This window comes from Panthera onca, chromosome A3 (assembly GCF_046562875.1).
Source record: "Panthera onca isolate mPanOnc1 chromosome A3, mPanOnc1 haplotype 2, whole genome shotgun sequence".
NCBI classification, from domain to species: domain Eukaryota; kingdom Metazoa; phylum Chordata; class Mammalia; order Carnivora; family Felidae; genus Panthera; species Panthera onca.
The window spans coordinates 11,004,831-11,024,243 of record NC_138341.1 but is presented as its reverse complement, the minus strand read 5'-3'; the positions used below and the strand labels follow the sequence as shown (position 1 = coordinate 11,024,243).

General features: G+C 43.6%; 1 long non-coding RNA gene across 1 annotated transcript in view; it reads left to right on the top strand.

Moving 5' to 3' along the window:
* LOC132689251 (uncharacterized) overlaps nt 1-18,669 on the top strand; it is a 226,300-nt gene extending 207,631 nt beyond the window's left edge. The window contains exon 5 of the long non-coding RNA XR_009614935.2: nt 18,288-18,669. This is a non-coding gene — a long non-coding RNA (uncharacterized LOC132689251). The remainder of the gene's footprint in view (nt 1-18,287) is intronic.
* Nucleotides 18,670-19,413: the final 744 nt, after the last annotated feature.

Genomic DNA, 19,413 nt, shown 5'->3' with positions numbered 1-19,413 from the left:
GAGCACTGACACACATTATAAAACCTTTATTTTTTTATTTTTTGGTAGACAATTTTGTTTAAGCACTGTCCAACTGCTTTCTGAAGGTCTCTGTTTATCCCATAATCTTCAAATACAGTGATTTATCAAAATTAGATGTTTGATACGGATAGCTGGAAAAATGGTTTTAAAATGACCATCTGCATACATTTGATGTAGGTAAATCTCTTTCAGAAATTTGGCCATGTGCAAGTTATAAGAATACAAGTTGCCATCCTTGGAACCGACCACAGATTGTGATGACCTTTTTTATACTCTCTATAAATGATAGACAACTGGTTTTGGCCCTGAAGTCAAGGGAATTGAACAAGTGGCCTCCGAAATTGAGAAGTGAGTCATTGGTCCGGTTATGAACTGGACTTAGTGATCTCTGGGAGGGAATATCTGAAGAGTTCGTTACTGGTGTCTGAGAGGGAGGTGAGGGAGTCATTGAAAGTAGCTCAGCACTTGGTGTTGAATAACCTCTCTCTCTCTCTCTCTCTCTTTTAACCTCCTGTCCATCCCAGGATCAAATCTTGTGCACATTCACAAGGTATTTGCTGGGATGCCGTGTTCTGTCTTAGCCGTCCTATCACATAACTGTTCCAGACTACAGCATAAGCAGGTGGTTCCTCTTTGCTTACTATCCCAACATTCTAAAGGATAATGAACAAAAAAATATTGTCAGGGCTTCAAAATATAGTGCCAAAAGTTTAAAACATCAGCATGCAACTTTTTGAATCTCCTTTCCGTCCCCTTCTGTAGGGGTAAAAAAACAAAACCAAACACACACACACACACACACACACACACACAAAACAAAAAACAAAACAAAACAAAACAAAAAAACAAAAAAACCTTAAAGTTTTAGTAATCAAAGGGAGAAGAAATACCCTGAGAGCCCACCTTGAAATATAAGGCAGAGAACACACTGACTCTGAGATATGGAAAAGGAGGAGTCAACGTATAATAAGGAACATGCATCTATTCTTTGTAGCTTTTGGCAACAACAAAGATAATAAACCAAGAAATAGGCCAGTCAACTCAATGGAGTTCACTATCAAAAAACCTTAGCTTTTATTTGCATCACAAAATCTTGTTTGCTAATTGTTTTGTCTATTATTCTTCACCCCATCCTGCCTTTTTGCAGGGAGGAAATGTAGTTTTCCAAAAGAAAAATAGAGTCATCAAAAGCACAAACTCTGGAAGCCAATTAGTTTGAATTTTCCTTCAACATTTTCCATCTGGGTAACTTGGAGCTGCTGGGTGTTGGTCCCTTCAACTGTAAAATGTGGTCAAATAGTATGTAGCTCATTAAGTTGTGTGCGATCATGCATACACACAGTTCATGGCACATGGTGACCTTTCAATAAATGCTACCTATAGCTATTCTCATTGGCAGATGAGGGGAGAGGGTTCCATGTCCTACTTGTTAGGACAACTGTCCAGTTCTGTCTGTCCTTTGACCCAGGGAGGAGCTAACCTAAGATGGGGTGTCCAAGGCTGTCCCTGGTTGGGGTGTGGGACTGCTTCGTTCTTGAGGTTGTAAGAGCCTTGTCTATCCCGTAACTAGTTCAACATCTAAAGCTCTGTATTGATTTCTGTGTGCAAGCCCTGGAGCGGATCACATCCTGTGTCCTGCAGTATTTTGAATTGTTTGTAAATGAACATTTTCTTGTGTGAAGAATATGTACAGCAGAGTGTATATATATATATATATATATATATGTATATATATACATATATATACATATATATAAAACCTTTAATTGTATGTCCTTCCTTAACATTTAGCCTTTCATGAACTCTCTCCCTGTCCTTGACCACCTTAGGCACCCAACATACCCACCCTGACCTTGGCTAAAGAACACTTTGCACCTCTGGGACAGAGACAGTAGCACAGCTTCACCAATCCCATTTCCTTTCCTCTGGGCACACAGCTAAATTGCATGCCTATGCTGTTTGATGGGCACCATCTGACTGAGTCTGACCAGTGGAATATGGGTGGAATTTTAGTAAGCCACATCCAGGCTTGGCCCCTGAAAGTAAAACCATTAACATGATCTCCCATACACCTGTGTTATCCCATTGGGATGTATGTAGAGGATCCATGGGAGAATCTGAGGCTTTAAACGATGGCAGAGCCCCTGGATGGAAGGAGGCAGGGGTTCCTGAATGACTACGGACAGCAGGAGACTTCCCCTCTAAAACGTTCTGTATCGAAGTGTGATGTGAGGGAGAAACCAATCTTACGGAGTTAAAGCCACCAAAATGTTTTCTATTTGTTACAGCAGGAAACTATCCTGATAGGTATACCCTTCTTTATTTTAGAAATATCTCTGAACAGCAAATCGTCTATTCCCCTTCCCCTTTCCCCCTAGTGTCTGTTCTCACTCTGAAGATCCACTTTCCATTGATGGAAATCCTAGGGTCTCAGCATGTTCACATCACCCAGGATTTAAGGAAATCAACAATGGATGCGTCAGTCCCCTCTGGGTACTGTCCTATGTCTCCCACTTATTTTTTTTTTCTAGATTCACCTCCATGTGCCTATCTTACCTGCCTTCTACTTTTTTTCTAGACCACACAAATGGCAGGGTCAACCCCTTGCAGCTAAGACTAAAGAGAATCCTGCTTCCCCTTAACCCCTCTGTATGTGCTCATGCTCTCACTTCCCGTTTCTTCCGAGGTGCCCTCTTCTAAGTTGTGATTCCACACTGTCACATTTTCCCAGTTCCTTCCTATGTTTTTAGTGGCTTCTTATCATTTTGCCTTTGAAGACTCATAGATGTCCTCTGGGAAAAACTTGTAGCACTTGTGGGTTGAACATGCTCCTGGATGTGGATGATACAAAGATATCTCAGCCCAGTATTAGTCGTTTCTTGGTGTTCTTCTCAGATTTTTAGGAGAGTCCATACCTTTTGCATGGGGTCACTTCCATATGACAGTGATGGCAGAGCTCTGGGTAGGTCTGGGTCACTATTACACATATGCTCTCTGGCTTTTCCTTTCGTTTCGAAGGTCCTTCCCTGCCATCCGCATCTACCATCTATGAAAATTTATAACCCATTCGAGCATCAGTCCCCACCCCCGACATGCGTCTGTCCTCTCGCCTACATCTTGAGATGTGGCGGATGTGTCAAAACACTTTTCAAACTGAACTAGTATCATTGGTTGATTTTCTTTTCTTTCTTCCTTAATGGACTAAGAATTCTTTGAGGAAAAGCCACAAATCCAGTTCAAATTTATAATCCCTTTGCTGAGCCTGGGGTCTAGTGCATTGCACACAATCATTATAGACACCTTGCCTGACTCAATGCATGCCTGAGCAATGATCACCATTTTATTTACTGAGCTGGCAGTGTTTGGTTTTGTTTCTGCTTTCACCCATCGGAGTGCCCCAGAAACTAGCCCAGGCTCAGAATTAGACGGCGTGTGAGAAGGTTTGCTATGTGAGAAGCAGTATTGGGTTTCCAAATGGTCCTCTGGCATCATCAGGAGCCTGGTAGAACTACAGATTTGCAGGCAGGCTCTACCCCAGATTTCGGGAAACCTAATGTTGGAATACGCTCTGGGAATCTGCATTTTAAACAGTCTCCCCAAGCATTCTAGAGGCAGCAGAGCAACCACCGGTTAAGCACTTCTCAAATTTAAGAAATCATTCTTATTCTTTGGGGTACAGTGAAGCCCTAGAAGAGTAGGCTCTGGATAAATACTTGGAATTATGTTCTGTAGATGTTCTGTGGTCCATTGCTAACAGAAGCAAGGCTCATTTTAGACTTGGGTATACTAAACTGGTAAATGTATCCATTTGCATTCAAAGGTGTGTGAAGTCAAGTGGTTTTTAAAAAGTCTTATAGCTGTGTGGCAGAGCTGAGGATTACTCTCTCTCTTCAGTTGTTTAAACTCCCACACCCCAGTCCACTTGTCTAACAGGCTGTGGTTAGAGCAGGAACTTGAGTCAACAAGGAAACCCTGCTCCCCGATGGTTAATTCCTCCTTTGACGATTGATTGATGATGGACATTCTTGGGTTGTCCTGCAAAGCACAGTTTCTCTGCCTTTTGTATTGCTTGATTTCCTTGTGGTATAGTTCTTTTTCCGGCCCCATTTCTGGCAAAGATCAGTCCACACCCCTGTGCACTGAATGCCGTCTCCTTGGGTCTCTTCAAGAACCTCCCACCTCTTTGCTTCACCTTCATTTATAATCCTACGTCTTCTCCCAGCTCCTTTCCCAGTTGCATGTAAACACTTTTATTCTCTCCTATCTTAAGGCCGTCCCCTGACTATGCATCTCCTTTGAGATACACTCCTGTCCTAGAGGAGTTGTCAATACACATTGTATCCCAACCTACCACAGGGATCTCCTGCGCCATCACTCTGCCAAACAGCTCCTACCAGGGGGACCAGTGATCCACTGGTATTGAATCTGATGAGTGCTTTTGGGCTCTTATCTTACTTGCCTTCTCGAAGCATGTGGCACAGCAGACTATTTCCTCCTTATTGAGATAAAATTTTTCTACACCTTCCGTTGTATCTCACTCTCCAGGTTTCCTTTCAACTTCTCTGGCTGTTGTTCTTATGATGTTTTGTGGGCTCATTTCCTTCAACTTGTCCTTTCGGTATGGGTTTTCTTCAGGATTCTGTTCTTAAGAGTTCTTAGGTTTTCTTCTCAATGCGTTCTCTCTCATTGCATCATCTTGTCTGTTTCTTTGACTTGCGTCACATTTCTGTGTGATGATTCCCTAATGGAAATCTCCAGGCCCCATCTCTTTCCTGAACTACAGATCCAAATATCCAACAGCCTAGAAGCCATGTCCTGGGGCTGTTCCACAGACACCCAAAGGGCAGTATGTCCCAGGCTGAGCACCTTCTGGAACGCGGTGCTTCCCTTTTGGTATGTCCTCTTGTGGACAGGCACCATTGCCCTCTTTGCGAGCCAGTTCCTGGGCACCATCATGTTCCCCATCACCTTCAAGCCCCTACGTGGCCATACTCTATTCCTGGTGTTTCTCCCTCCTGCATATCTTTCTCCTCTTCCTGCATCAATCCATTCCTGTGCTGCCATCTTGGGCCCAAGTCAGCAGGAACTCCCGTCGAAATTGGTGCTGCAACCTCATTGCTTCCCCAGTATGGTTCCCTCAGCCATCTCCCATGCTGCAACCAGAGTGATTTGTACAACATGCATATCTTTACACCCTTTCCCTGCCCTGCTCTCCATACGGTCCTCAGTAATTCTCCCACGGATGCTGGGAAAACATCCGAAGCCCAGGCACGGCTCCATGATCCAGCCCTTCACTGGATCTTCTCATCCTCTGCTACTCGCCCTCTGGCTTTTTGCTTCAGCCGTACTGGTTAAGGAGATTTGTTTTTACCTGTTTCTCTGCTTTGCTGCTCTTTTTCGTGTTACTGCTTCTGTTCCGCCTGCTAAGATTCTATCCTCCACTCTTCCCCTGGCAAGAAAGTCTGTTCTTCAGGTCTCAGTTTAAATTCACTTCCTCCTGGCAGCCTTCCCAGACTTACCAAATCTGCCGTGGGTGCCCTTCACAGCATTGCTACTGCACCCTGTTCTTTCCCTACGATCTGACATAGGCTCGTTCTTTGTCTATGTGCACTACAAGGCTGTAAGCTCGTTAGGAGTTGGGACCGTATCTGTGATGTCTCCCTGGCACCCACCCCAGCCAGGATCTTCAACACTGAACTCTTTCCATGCTACCAGGTGGAAGTTTAATGCATATTTCTTGAACAGAACTGCACTGATAGTGATAGCAATTGTGAATCAGAGGAATTCTCTGTGTTTCTTTCCCTCTCTCCTTGCATCTTCCCTGCCTTCCCCTCCCGCTTAAATTCCTCGTACAACCTGTTCTATAGGGTAGGGCATCTATGGTAAGCTTGTAATCGATACATTGATAATTGATAGAGACACTTTAGAATTTAGTAAAAGGGGAAAAGTGCTTATTTTCAAACCATAATGAGTAGAGTAGCCACTTAGATTTACATTTCACTTGTTCTAGGTGTTGCCTTCTGGTGTCATGGTGCTTTGTTATAACTACCAAGGCTGAATCATTTTCTTTTCCTTGTCCGGTAATTGTGTGTGTGTGTGTGTGTGTGTGTATCTATATCTATCTATATCTATATCTATAATGATGTATTTATTTATTTTCCAGTTGTCCTAAGTTTGACTCTAACCACAGATATTGCACATAGTTAATAAAGTGTGCTTTCTATTTAAAAACACATACTTAACATAGCACTCCTCCTAACGCACATTCGGCCTATTTCTAAATCACTGAGGGCAAGGAACGTAGCGTGTGTGTATTCCCAGGCTCCCATTCCATCGTCTCTCTGGCTTTAACACTGTCCTGATTTCTCTCCATGTCATTGCCTCTGATCTTAGTACCTGAGCTTGTTCCTTTTACACAGCAGAGTAGCCTTTGTGTGTGGGTTCTGTCTTAGAGTGCCTGGATTCAGATCCTGGCTCCACTCTTATTAGCTGTGTGGCTTTGGGTCAGATGTTTAATGCCCATATGCCTCAGTTTAGTCATGTTTAAAATACGAATAATAGTATTTTTCCTGAAGGGGTTTTGGTGAATATTAAGTGAAATAATGTATTAACAATACGTAGCATAGTGTCTGGCCCAGAATGAGGTCTTAGTAAGTATTAGGTATGATTAAAGAACTCGGCCCTGCTGAGTCCAAAGCACTTTATTTCTCTGTATTCTGCCTTTATAATGTTCTGTATAATGGTATTATGATGATTATTGTCATATCGGAGTCATAATTTTAAATCTGAGTATGAGACCCAGAACATAGCTCAGATACTATCCACAGTATTAACTTGACATTTGATTTCAAAGCATGTATTGAACTTGTGCTCAGAACAGATATAGGGCTTGCTCCCGGAGAGCCAAGGTAAAGAGAGCACATGTCCTGTTCCCAGTGGTCCTCATGTTGGACACGGAGAGCTGACCAGGATATGAGTGAAAGCAAATGAATAGGAGCTATAAAATGTTTTAGAAACGTGTAAAAGTTAGCACAGAAGAGGCAATTAGTAACTAAGGGAGGGGTCAGGAGGAGGCTGTCATACAGAGGGACTGTGCAGAATGGAGAAGACTTTTCTGAGAAGATAACAGTGATGTCTTTCCGTTAAGAGGGGCGGCATATGTAATTGCTCAAGGGTCATGACAAATCTGATGTTTCCACAAAACCTCAAAGTGGTTTCGTGTTAGTAGAATGTGCAATAGGCTTGGGGGGGACCTTATGTGAAACCACTTTAGATATGGGTGTTAGGAAGACCATTCTGGCCCATAGTGTCCCATTTATACTGAAGGGGGAAAGGGGCAGAGGTGAGATCACTGACCAGGCTGTGGCTGGAGATCAGGTGTCTTATAAAGCTTCAGGCCACTATAACAAATACCACGCATTGGCTGGCTTCAACGAAAGAAATTTATATCTCACGGTTCTGGAGGCTCAAAGTCCAAGATCAAGGTGCCAGCACGGTCAGGGTGAGAACCTCTCCCGGCCTTGCACACAGCTGCCTCTTTTCCGTGTGGCCACATGGGGGGAGGAGCAAGAACAGAGAGACAGACAGACAGGAAACGCTCTTCTGTCTCTTCTTATTAAGGGCGCTAATGCTATCTTGAGGGCTCACCACCCCCAGATTAGGACTTCAACATGAATTTTTGGGTGACAAAGACATTCAGTCCATGGCAGTGGATAAACGAACGCTGAGGGCCTGGAATAAGGCAGAGGTAGTGGCGATATAGAACACGGGGCTTTGAGCTATCCATAGGAAGTAGATCAATGGGGGTTGGCGACTACCTGGATAATTGGGATAATTGGATGAGGTGGGTGATTTATAGCTCTCTGGATTAGACATGTGAGTCATGCCTGGGGTGACCTGGGCAGACTGGCTCCATGCACCGCAAGTTGCTTTATGAAAAAGTATTTCTACTCTTTGTCCTACAGATCATAGCTCTGCAAAATATGAGCCACCCCCAGCTGTTTCTGAATTGCTGTCTTCCATTATTAATAATCATCCAGCAGGGCTTATTTTCGTACTGTTCTCCAAATACACAACACGACTTCTTGCCTTTAGAGCTTTGATCATGATGTTCCTTCCACATCGCGGGTGCTCTGAAGTCCCCGCCTAGTCTATCCTGGAAGGTGACTCTATTCTTACCTCTGAAAACTCCTAGCCCCTCAGAATTGTGCTACTCTGTTGCATCTGATGCTCCACTACATTTCACGGTTTTTCTGTGGCAGAGACAAAGCTGTGTTCTCATCACTAGTTCTCTTCCTGGGGACACAGGAAGATTACTTCCAGCTTCCCCATGGTTAGGGCCTCACCAGGGTGAAGGGGAGCTGATGCGATATGTTGCCTCCGGCCTGAGGCAGAGAGCAGCCTTGAGAACTCTCCAGGTTTCGCCTCTTCCGTCCGTGCATTCCCAAGGGGGAGCTCTCAAGGGTGGGGTTGGAAACAGAAGCAACCAGGGATGAGAGCTGCCAAAGAGACATAATTGACTTGCATTTAGATTTTCTACGAGTGACTCAAACCAGCAACGACAGCTTTCTTGTGGCCAATGACCTAGATTTGGGGATTGACTTGTTAACCCAGCAGAGTGTGATCTGTCCTGACTAATATGACCACTAGTAGTATTTGGGGTCCCTGGTGGTGTAGGAACAAAACCAGGGATACTTTCTTTCTTTTTCTTCTTTCTTTTTTAATCTCACACTGTGTTTCTCTTGGTTCTTAATAAATATTTTTTAATAGAATTGAAAATTTTTTATAACCTAATGATAGAAGAGTTTTCTCAGATGGAAGAGAAGATGAAAACCCAATGTCAACAGCTCCATCTATGTTTGTTTTCCCCACTTTCCTTCCTTTCTCTCTCTCTCTCTCTCTCTTTCTTTCTTTCTCTTTCCTTCTTTCTCTCTTTCCTTCCTTCCTTCCTTCCTTCCTTCCTTCTTCCTTCCTTCCTTCCTTCCTTCCTTCCTTCCTTCTTTTACTTCCTTTCAATTAATGCTTTGCCTTGTGTATCTAAGTCTGTTTCCTCAGGTCAGAAAATGAGCAGTGTTCATTGTCCAGGATTTGAGGATCTTTCTTCATCGTATTCTGCTGAATTATCCTTTGAATTCATGGTTAATAAAGAGAGAAAATCTTGTCCTTCTGGTTATTAACATTCTTTGGTAGAAGTAAGCATGCACTTGTAATTATTATTATTATTATTGAGGAGCACAGGAATGCTGACCTCAGCCAGAGTGTTGAATGTTGCTCTGGCACCAAAGGGACTGGGTCCTCCTGTTCCCACTTGTGGATAACACAATCTTCTACTGCATTTTCCCTTAATATCTCTGTTTAGATGTAATGCCGTCAATTTGAAACGTGTATATATTGCCTTCTGCCCTTGAGGACCTTCATCAAAATGAGTTGTTTTAACTAAAATGAGACACTAACAATTTCCTCCTGCCCTGCTATTTATTTTGTCACAAGAACCCTGTGCAACCATGAGACTTTGATTTTGCAAGTTTATTATCTTGAAAGTGACTTTCAAAATATCACAAATAATAATATATTATAGAAAAGCAAAAAAGAAATTCCATATGGAGGAGAGTAGCTACTTATGAAATCCTCAGGTCATCTTCTCCCAGGTTGAAGAACTGGTGGAAATTCTCTCTCATCTAATTCGCATGGCTGGTTTTAAGAGAAAATTTGAGACACAGCACTTTCTGTTTTCTGTTTTCTTGTTTTTAAATGCAAGCTGCGTGTTGAAACCATATTCTCTTTTTTCTATCTCAAAGAAAGTTTCATATGAGACAAAAGGTGTTAATGAAGCAAGGAGAACACAAAATGAGATTTTAACTCAAATAATCTTTATGCAACAAATAAAGTGTAATAATACCTACATAATGAAATGTGGGAAATACACAAAAGAATTAATAGAAATCAATTCAGATATTAATTTATATCAATAAGGCTATGAAAAATCTAGTAAACAAAAAATGTAGCATTTCCATATATATATACACTTATTAATATTTATGTATTTTTATATTTATGTTCTTATATGCCACTTAATTATAGACTTATTTTACTTGTAAAAGTATAGATTGGCATCCAGATCAAACTTTACACCTCCCAAATAGAAGATATGTTTTCTTTTCTAGAACACATAAATATTTTCAAACTGACTATATTTTTGGGCATAATGGAAATATTTATGTATTTCTCACAGTGTACATAGTACACACATTATACTTATACTTCGTTGAAAAAATTCTTTTTTTTTTATTCTATAAGTTTCAGGTATATGCCCTTATAATTCAACATTTTATGCACTACAAAGTGATCATCCCCAAAAGTCTAGTTACCACCCATCAGAAGAATTCTTTCTCTCTCTCTCTCTTTTGTTTTAGAGAGAGAGAGTGAGAGAGATCACAAGCAGGGGAGAGGGACAGAGGGAGAAAGACAGAGAGAGAGAGAGAGAGAGAATCCCAAGCAGGCTCCATCCTTAGGGTAAAGCCTGATGCAGGACTCAGTCTCACAACCCTGAGATCATGACCTGATCTAAAATCAAGAGTTGGAAGCTCAAGTGACTGAGCTCTCTGAAAGTGTCAACTGACACTCACTGAAAGTGTATGTTTATAATGCTTTGAAATATATACATATATATTTGAAATATATATAAATATAAATATATAAGTATATAAATATATAAATATATAAATATATATAAATATATAAATATATTTATATTTTTATATATTTAAATATAAATATATATAAATATAAATATATATATTTCCCCCTCCCCCACTGAGTCCTCTTTCTGGAATGAAGGGAGAAGGACTAGAAGAGTTAGTTTTCTACCTTTTGTCAACTCTGTTGTGCTAACAAGGGCAACCTGGACCTGGAGTGGGAATGTGGAGACTCGGGTCGTTTGTTGGTCACCACGTCTCTGGGAGGCTTTGAATTAGCACGCACCTTCTTATGGGACTGCTCTCTAGTTTGTGAATTACATAGACTCTGAGTCCATTATAGGTGTCAACCAAGAGTATAAATGAGAACCAATCAGAGAGCATCCTTAAAACTCACATTCCCGGTCTCAGGAACGACTGAATCAGGGTGTGTGTGTGTGTGTGTGTGTGTGTGTGGTGGGGGACAAGATACCAGTAGTTTCAAGGAGCTTTTCAGGAGACCACGTGGGCATGGATCCATAGGTTGGCATCCTGTGGATGCAGGCATTCGGTAGAGTTTTGGTGGTAAATGGAAAAGAGAGGAATCTGGAGCCAGAATGCACAGCCCTGCATTAGGGACTGGGAGACAGCCCTGAGGGGCTGGGTGGCTGCAGAAAGGGGGCGGGGCAGGGCAGCACCAAAGCTGAGGCACACCCCTGCATCTTCACCACGCTCTGTATCTGGTTTATAGTGTGTGTCTGCCTCTGTTTGCAGTGGTGATGACTGTTTTTAAAATAGCAGTTTAAATTTTTTTAATGTTTATTTATTTTTGAGAGAGGGACAGACAGACTGTGAGCAGGGAAGGGGCAGAGAGAGAGGGAGACCCAGAATCGGAAGCAGGCTCCAGGCTCCACGCTGCCAGCACAGAGCCCGACGCGGGGCTCGAACCCACGAACCGTGAGATCATGACCTGAGCCGAAGTCGGACCGTCCACCGACTGAACCCCCCAGGTGCCCCTAAAATGGCAGTTTTACAAAAGCAGTTTCCCAGCTACTCTGGGGGTGGGGTAAAGCCTATGTCCTGTGCCCCTCACTCCCCCTTTCTGGACCTGGTGTTCCTTCTCATGGACTAATCTAGGAACAAGACATTACTTTCCTGACCTCCCTGGAATGCTCGTTTGCACCCCTTTTCAGTCATTCTATTTTATTCGTGTCTCCTTCATTGTGTCTGGGGACTGTCTGCTTCTAGAAGCAGGGACTAGGTCTGCTGCTTTTGTGCGCACTTCCTCTCCTTATTGTGCTGGGCACACAGTAGGTATAGTGTGAATGTGACTTCAATAAATAAAAGCGTGATTCATGTAGATCAGTGGAATAGGAATAATTATTCGATGGAGACACTGATAACTTGAATGCATTTTATTTGGAAGAGATTCGGTTGTGTTAATACCCGCACGTGCCTTTCCGGCATCGCTTCAGACTAGATCCTGAAGAGTGGTATCTCCCCATTACAGGTAGAAAAACCGAGGCACCGAGAGGTCTAGTGTCTTGCTCAGATTGCATAGAATGCAAATCCAAGAATAAATATTGATAATTAGCCTCTCCGGTGTGCATATCAGCTTATTCTTCCCAACAGTGTGAGCCAGGAGGCACAGGGGTTACTTGCGTTTTGGAATTGAGGACCTCAGGCTCAGAGAGGGGAAGTGTCAGGCAGGAGGTGACTGGAGGAGATAGTCCAGTGAGATAATGTTACGACAAACAGGACACCCTCAGAAGTCCCGACAAAACGCTAAGTACAAACCCCTTAAGAACAGGGAAGGTGGGGCCATGCTCTAAGGGAGGACAAGGCACTTGAGAAAGGAGGACGGGGGGTTGGGGAAAGTCGGTGGGTTAACGTGGAACTGGAGCTCAGGAGATTGGGGGTTTCTCCTGACTCTCCCAGAAATTTGTTATGTCAGCTGGGGAAGGTTAATTCCTTTGCTTTGGCCTGTCTCCTCACCCACAGAATGAGAGAAACGAATCAGGTTATTTGTAAAGTTCCCTATAGCTCAACCGTGCTGACTGAATTAGGTAGGGATGCCATAGAAAATAATGACCGGTTGAACGGTTTTAGAATAATGGTATACTTAACTGATTTTCATGATTCCAACAAAATTTTATGGGCAACATTGTGTTTAACTCAGATTATCCCCCGAGACCCTTCAACACTGGGGACATATAAAGATGACTGAGATACAGTTAGTCACTGGAGCCGTTTGCACAGTAGCCCTCCCCCTTATCCGCGGGGGTATGTGCCAGACTCCCATGGATGCCCGAAACCACAGAGATGTATACTATGGTTTTCCCTATGCAAACATACTTATGATAAAGTTTACACTGTCACATGGGTGCAGTAAGAGATTAACAGCTAATAATAAAACCATTATAACAATACACTGTCATAAGAGTTATCTGAATGTGCTCTCTCTCACAAAATCTCTTACTGTCCTGCGCTCACCCTTCTTCTTGTGGTGACGTGCGGTGAGAAAAGGCCAACCTGATGACGTGACGTGAGGTTAGGCTACCGTCCACCTCGTGAGGCTGTATCGTGTGCCTGGGAACCCCCTTGGCTTCACTGAAACCTTGGAAAGCAGAACCGTGGGGGATGGAGGAAGGGGCTACTGTGATATTTCAGCGTCACGTGGTCATGGAGGCCAGCATGAAGCACGTGTCACCCTCTTTTAGGCTCTCTTCCCTCCTGTCACCTAAGGCCATGATGGAATAGGCATCGGTCACCCCGGCCCCGCTAGTTTTATGATCCTGGGTAAAAAACTCAGTTTCTTCCTTGAAAATTAGGAATAAAATGATCAGACTTGCCCCTTCCAAGGGACCCAATAACCTGTGTGAGAGCATTGTATAAACCGTATAGCACCCCCTAAAGACTCCTGCAAGTGTGAGGGGTTCCTTTTTTTTTTTTTAATTTAATTTATTTATTTACTTAAAAAATTTTTTTTTAACATTTATTTATTTTTTGAGAGACAGAGACAGGAAAGGCAGTATGAGCGAGGGAAGGGCAGAGAGAGAGGGAGACACAGAATCCGAAGCAGGCTCCAGGCTCTGAGCCATCAGCACTGAGCCCAACTGGGGCCTGGAACCCATGAACCATGAGATCATGACCTTAGCCGAAGTCGGATGCTCAACCAACTGAGCCACGCAGGTGCCCCTAAATTTTTTTTTTAATGTTTATTTATTAGCGAGAGAGAGAGAGAGAGAGAGAGAGCGTGAATGGGGGGAGGGGCAGAGAGAGAGAGAGAAGGAGACAGAGGATCTGAAGTGGGCTCCCTGCTGATAGCGCAGAGCCCAATGTGGGGCTCAAACTCACGAACCGCAAGATCATGACCTGAGCTGAAATCAGACGCTTAACCAACTGAGCCACCCAGTTTCCCCAGGGATTTTTTTTTTTAATTTTTTTTTTTTAACGTTTATTTATTTTTGAGACAGAGAGAGACAGATCATGAATGGGGGAGGGGCAGAGAGAGAGGGAGACACAGAATCGGAAGCAGGCTCCAGGCTCCACGCTGACAGCCCAGAGCCCTACGTGGGGCTCGAACTCACGGACCACGAGATCGTGACCTGAGCTGAAGTCGTACGCTTAACCGACTGAGCCACCCAGGCGCCCCTCCCCAGGGATTTTTGATGACTATGCCAGTGACCTCTGGTCTTTTGTGTGGCTGCAGGACAGTGAGGAACTCCCCTTGCCTGGATCACTCAACTCCGGCCTCAAAGTCGGGCTCAGGGACAAAAGTGAAACTCTACCGGTTAGCTTTATCTAAATCCCTCTAGTTAGCTGGCTTGTTTCCCAGAACCTCATCGAAATGGAGTATGAACCAACCAGGTTGGCCAGCCCAGAACGGAAAGTAAATACCATTAGGACCTCACCTCTGCTGGGTGCTGCATTTACCCACCCTCATTACCGGCCCCAGTGCCTTATCACAGTGTGCAACCTTGAACAAGTCATCACTTCCCTTCCTGGGCCTGAGTTTCTTGCTTTTTTCAAATCTTAGAGGGTTTGACAGGGTGATTTCTGGACTCCGTCCAACCTCTTGAATTAGCAGGATTTTTACATGAAGAGTTTGTTCACATATAAAACAGCATCAGGGACCCTCCAGTGTAAGTGTGGTAGCTTCAAGCCAGCACATCCTTGTGCTGGCAGGGACAAGGTGCACCGGATAGCCCCCTACTGACTTTTTCCTTTTTCTGTTTATCCCCCTAGCTGAGTCATGCGGGCTTGATTGGAACACAGGCCTGTTGCCAGATGTAAGCATGAGTCCCACTGCGCTGCCTGGGAGGTGACACCAGCTCAGAAATCTTGAACGTGAACTCTTTAGCAGCTGGGGATCAGAGGCTCTGGGCAAATATTGGGATCAGGTCCAAACAAACCGAGGGGTGAGAAGGCACTCCCTGGGGCTCCTGGGAAGGCAGCCCTGCCTCTTGTCCTCACGCGGCTGGACAGGGCCATGGTGCCGAGACCTATACTCCAGACATCTGGCTCCTAGGACACGGATGGTGATTGCACACCCTACCAGTTAAGAAACTTGTATAATTTGATAGGATAATGCAAGGGTATAGAAGGTCAAACTGAAAACAGAACAAGAATATTATTATTATCCTGATGGCAGCACAGTGATTTCTGAAGGGTAGGAGAGTGGGGAGGGACATGCTTCTCGCTGGTTCTGGTTCTGAGAGTGCTCTTTACATTATAATGTATGGGCTGCATTTACCTGACAGATCACTTTCCGATAACTCATTGAACATTCACTGTCTTATGCATCTTTCTGTGTCCATATTTACGCCACAGTTTTTAAGTTAAAAAAAAAAAAAAAATATATATATATATATATATATATATATATATATATATATATATATTAGGGCGTGCAAAGCATACAGAACACGCCCATATATAGGGCGTGGCAAAAAGTCAGCATTTAGTTTTTATGGGGGCAGTTGTCCTCAGCTGGCTGAAACTAATCAGGGATGTCCCTCTCCCCTCATTTCCCGAATGTACCCCACTGGCTAGAGTAGCTCACAGGTGCAGAGAGGCACCTTCATAGGTAGTTTTGTGGCCACACCAACAGTTCCAACTCCACCTCTGATCCTTACTGTCGGTGTCGACAACTTGTTTCTACCTGAGCCTCGTTCATCCCCCCTCCTCGTTAGCAGACATTATTAGGTCCTTGCTATTTGGCAGACACCACGGGAGTAAAATCAAAGATGAAATGGTGAGGGATTCCCCTCTTTTGAGGGATTAGATGTCCACCATGGGTACCATGGGTAACAGATCCGTACCATGATGTTTTTGAAGGGTCAGGCTTCAGTTTTCTCATCTGTAGGTCTGACGACATATTTATAGGCACAGGCACATCCTCAGAAATGGTAGTTGTTGTCTGAGTGGCTGTCATGAAAGAGCACTGTCAGTGGGTCCTAGCTGGCGAGTGCGTGGGGCTGGGGATCTCTCAGCTGGCTTCGGAAGCACAGATGTGGTGTCAATTGACAAAGCAAAGTTGGGAGGGTATTTAAAATTCAATTTTTGCAATTCAAGCAGAGTGATGCCCGCCCCCCTCCCCCGGAAGTGCAAGTGGGAGGGCCAGTGCTCAGGCCCAGCTGAGCTGCCGGGGCAATACTCCCAAGTGTGGAAAAAGCTGTGCTCACCAGCTCCAGCCACCATGTCTCCTGGAAACTGTACAAACACTGTCACATTTTAAAGAACCTCCTGGGATTTCAGAATAAACCAACTTTCTCATTTTTATGTACTTATTATCATTATTATTATTATTATTTACAGTTTTATTTCTTTATTTTGAGAGAGAGAGAGAGAGAGCATGGGTGAGGAGGGGTGAAAGAGAGAGAGAGAGAGAGAGAGAGAGAGAGAGAGAGAGAGAATCCCAAGAAGGTTCCACACTCAGCGCAGAGCCCGAGACGGAGCTTGAACTCATGAACCATGAGATTGTGACCTGAGCCGAAATCAAGAGTCAGACGCTTAACTAACTGAGCCACCCAGGCGCCCCCAACTTTCTTGGTTTTAGAATAAAAAAAGTAAAACAATTTCAGCCTCCCTAAAACATTGAAGTATGCTGTAGTATTAGTAATTAGTTGTGGATTTCTATCTTTTGTAGGGCAGCATTTTGTTTTAACATAATTTTTTCTATAAATGTTTTATTTAGTTTGCTGTGTACATCATCAATTCTTTCTGCATTAGAGTTCCATCCTTTCATCTTCCTTCTAGCTTTCACACAATGATACTGTAGGGGATGATTTCTTTAAAGTTAATATGTGAGTCAACGTGCTAAATAAATCACAGCACTCATTTAAAAACCTTTGGTGTATATGCTAATCCCTTGTTCCAGAAAATTCAGTTAATGCATCTGGGTGCACAGCCAGACCTCTTCTAACCAGGAGCTCAGTGTTAAGCAAGCTCTCATGGCAAAGCCTCCCTGTCCGGGAGGTGGGGGGTGGGGGTGGGCAAGGTGATTTTTCCCAGCCCTTTGCAAAGCACATAAATGCTTGTCTTCTAGATATTCTCGTTCTCTTTTTGTGCCCTCATTCTGCCTCCTGGCTCCTTCCCTCCAAGTCTTTAATGCCCTTCTACCGGACCTGTTGGCCAGATCCCATCCCTCCAATTACTGAACCCCATTTATACATTTTCCCTAGCAGGACTCCTACTCCCTCCCAACTTCTTTTCCTAGATTCCTTTGTCAGCAATCTGTTCTGTCCACTTGACCATGCCCAGCATTTGATGGATGCTGTGGAAGGTCAAAAGATCACAAAGACCGTCTCAGCCTCCAAGGACTCAATAGACCAGTAAAGGGAAAACTCTAAGAATCTGCAGAAAAGTATGGGCCCTCTTCATAGGAAAAATTACACACACATTGCCCTAGGAAGTCCCTATCATCTCTGAATCATGGCATCCAGATTAAGAAGCCTGATGAGGGGCCCCGGGGTGGCTCAGTAGGTTAAGCATCCGACTTTGGCTCAGGTCATGATCTAGGATTCTGTGTCTCCCTCTCTCTCTGCCCCTCCCCTACTTGTGCTCTCTCTCTCTCTCTCTCTCTCTCTCAAATAAATAAACATTAAACAAATAAGAAAAAAAAAGAAGCCTGATGAGAACTGACATAATGGAAATATATATATGGTAGAGTTGAGGCACTTCCCAACTAAATCCCTATTCACTTGGGGTTTTGTCTCTGAGTGACATAAGAGAAGAAAACACGATAGGCTGCGATAGCTATAAAACAAGATAGAATAAAAAGAGAAGGTCATGGAAAATGGAAGGCAATGGGAAATTCTTTGTAAAATAGCATTTACCATATCAGACCACATCAATAACCAATAAGTACTTGAAGTGAAAACTGGTGCACCTTCTCTTTCTTTGATAGACGTTAAGAGTATTGTTTATCATTACCTGCTTCCCCTTCCCTTCTGGACGCATAAAAGCTTTGTCGCTTTGTAGTTGAGTAGGACTATATGACCTGCCTTGGAAGCGACATCTGTCACCCCAGGCTGACACAGTGGAAATCCCACTTGCAATTCTCCAGCTGCCTTTCTCTTTCCCCACCAGGCAGGAAACTTCGTGTTGACATGGTGGGGCCACCCAATTGAAGCGAACGCACTACTGAGCAACACAGAAGTGTCACTCAGGCCTGCACTAGAATCTGCATGAATGGACACATCAACCCTTTCCCTCGTGGAGTTTTGGGAGTTTTTCTTCTTGCACTGTACTCTGTTGGAAATACTAATGCATCCACTAATGCATCTCCCAGGGGCACTGGCACTGAAGAAGAGGGGCATGCCGATTTCCATAGATCTCTGATTTGTGGATCAATAGTTTTGAGCAGTAGGTTCCTCCTTGTGTATAATACCTTTTTGTCCTCCTCTACATAGAGCAAAATAAAAATGTCAACCACATCTGTATGTCAAAATAAAAATAGCCACAGTTTTGACCTCTCTTGTCTGAAATGTTGGTGGCTTCAATTTTAAAGGAATAATTTGTTACAAAGTGCCTTACAGCCATTGCTAGAAGTGTGTGTTCTAGTTGGTTCTTTCCCCAGGAAATTGTGTGAATGGCATGTGGGAGAGAAGAGGGTCAACACATGACCACTAATGTGATTAATTAAAGGGCTTAGTATAAATGACCGGTGGTATTTAGTGGTACCTTCGAGGGATTAATGCTGGTTAAACACATGGGTGGCGGGGGCAGATTAATGAATAATTCAGCAGCTGTGAAAGGGTGGGAGCATTTTTAGATGGAGAAATTAATAAACATCTCTACCTCCATATTACATGTGAGGGATCTCACTTTAATCCTTTAAATGCCTTCACCCTCTGTAATTGGGTAATTAGTTTAGGAGACCGTGTAACAAATACCCAAGGAGAATGAAAAACAACAAACGCATATGAATAAATAGGAGCTTTTAATTTTATATCAAATCAGCACTTTCCATTTCTTTTCTTGTTCAGGTGTAACAATCCTCACAGGGGTCTTACTGCCTTTCCACAAGGATGGGGGCCAGTTGCGTGGCCTTAAAAGTGATGCAGATGATGCAGAACTGGAAACCTACTGGTACTCATTTAAGTGCCTTTTAGCTCATTTCTGAGCAGGCCATCAGAAAAGAAGTTAAGGCTGGACCCGGGGAAGCCATCTATAAGGTGGACACACCAGACCTTAAATGAGACTTGGTCAATGC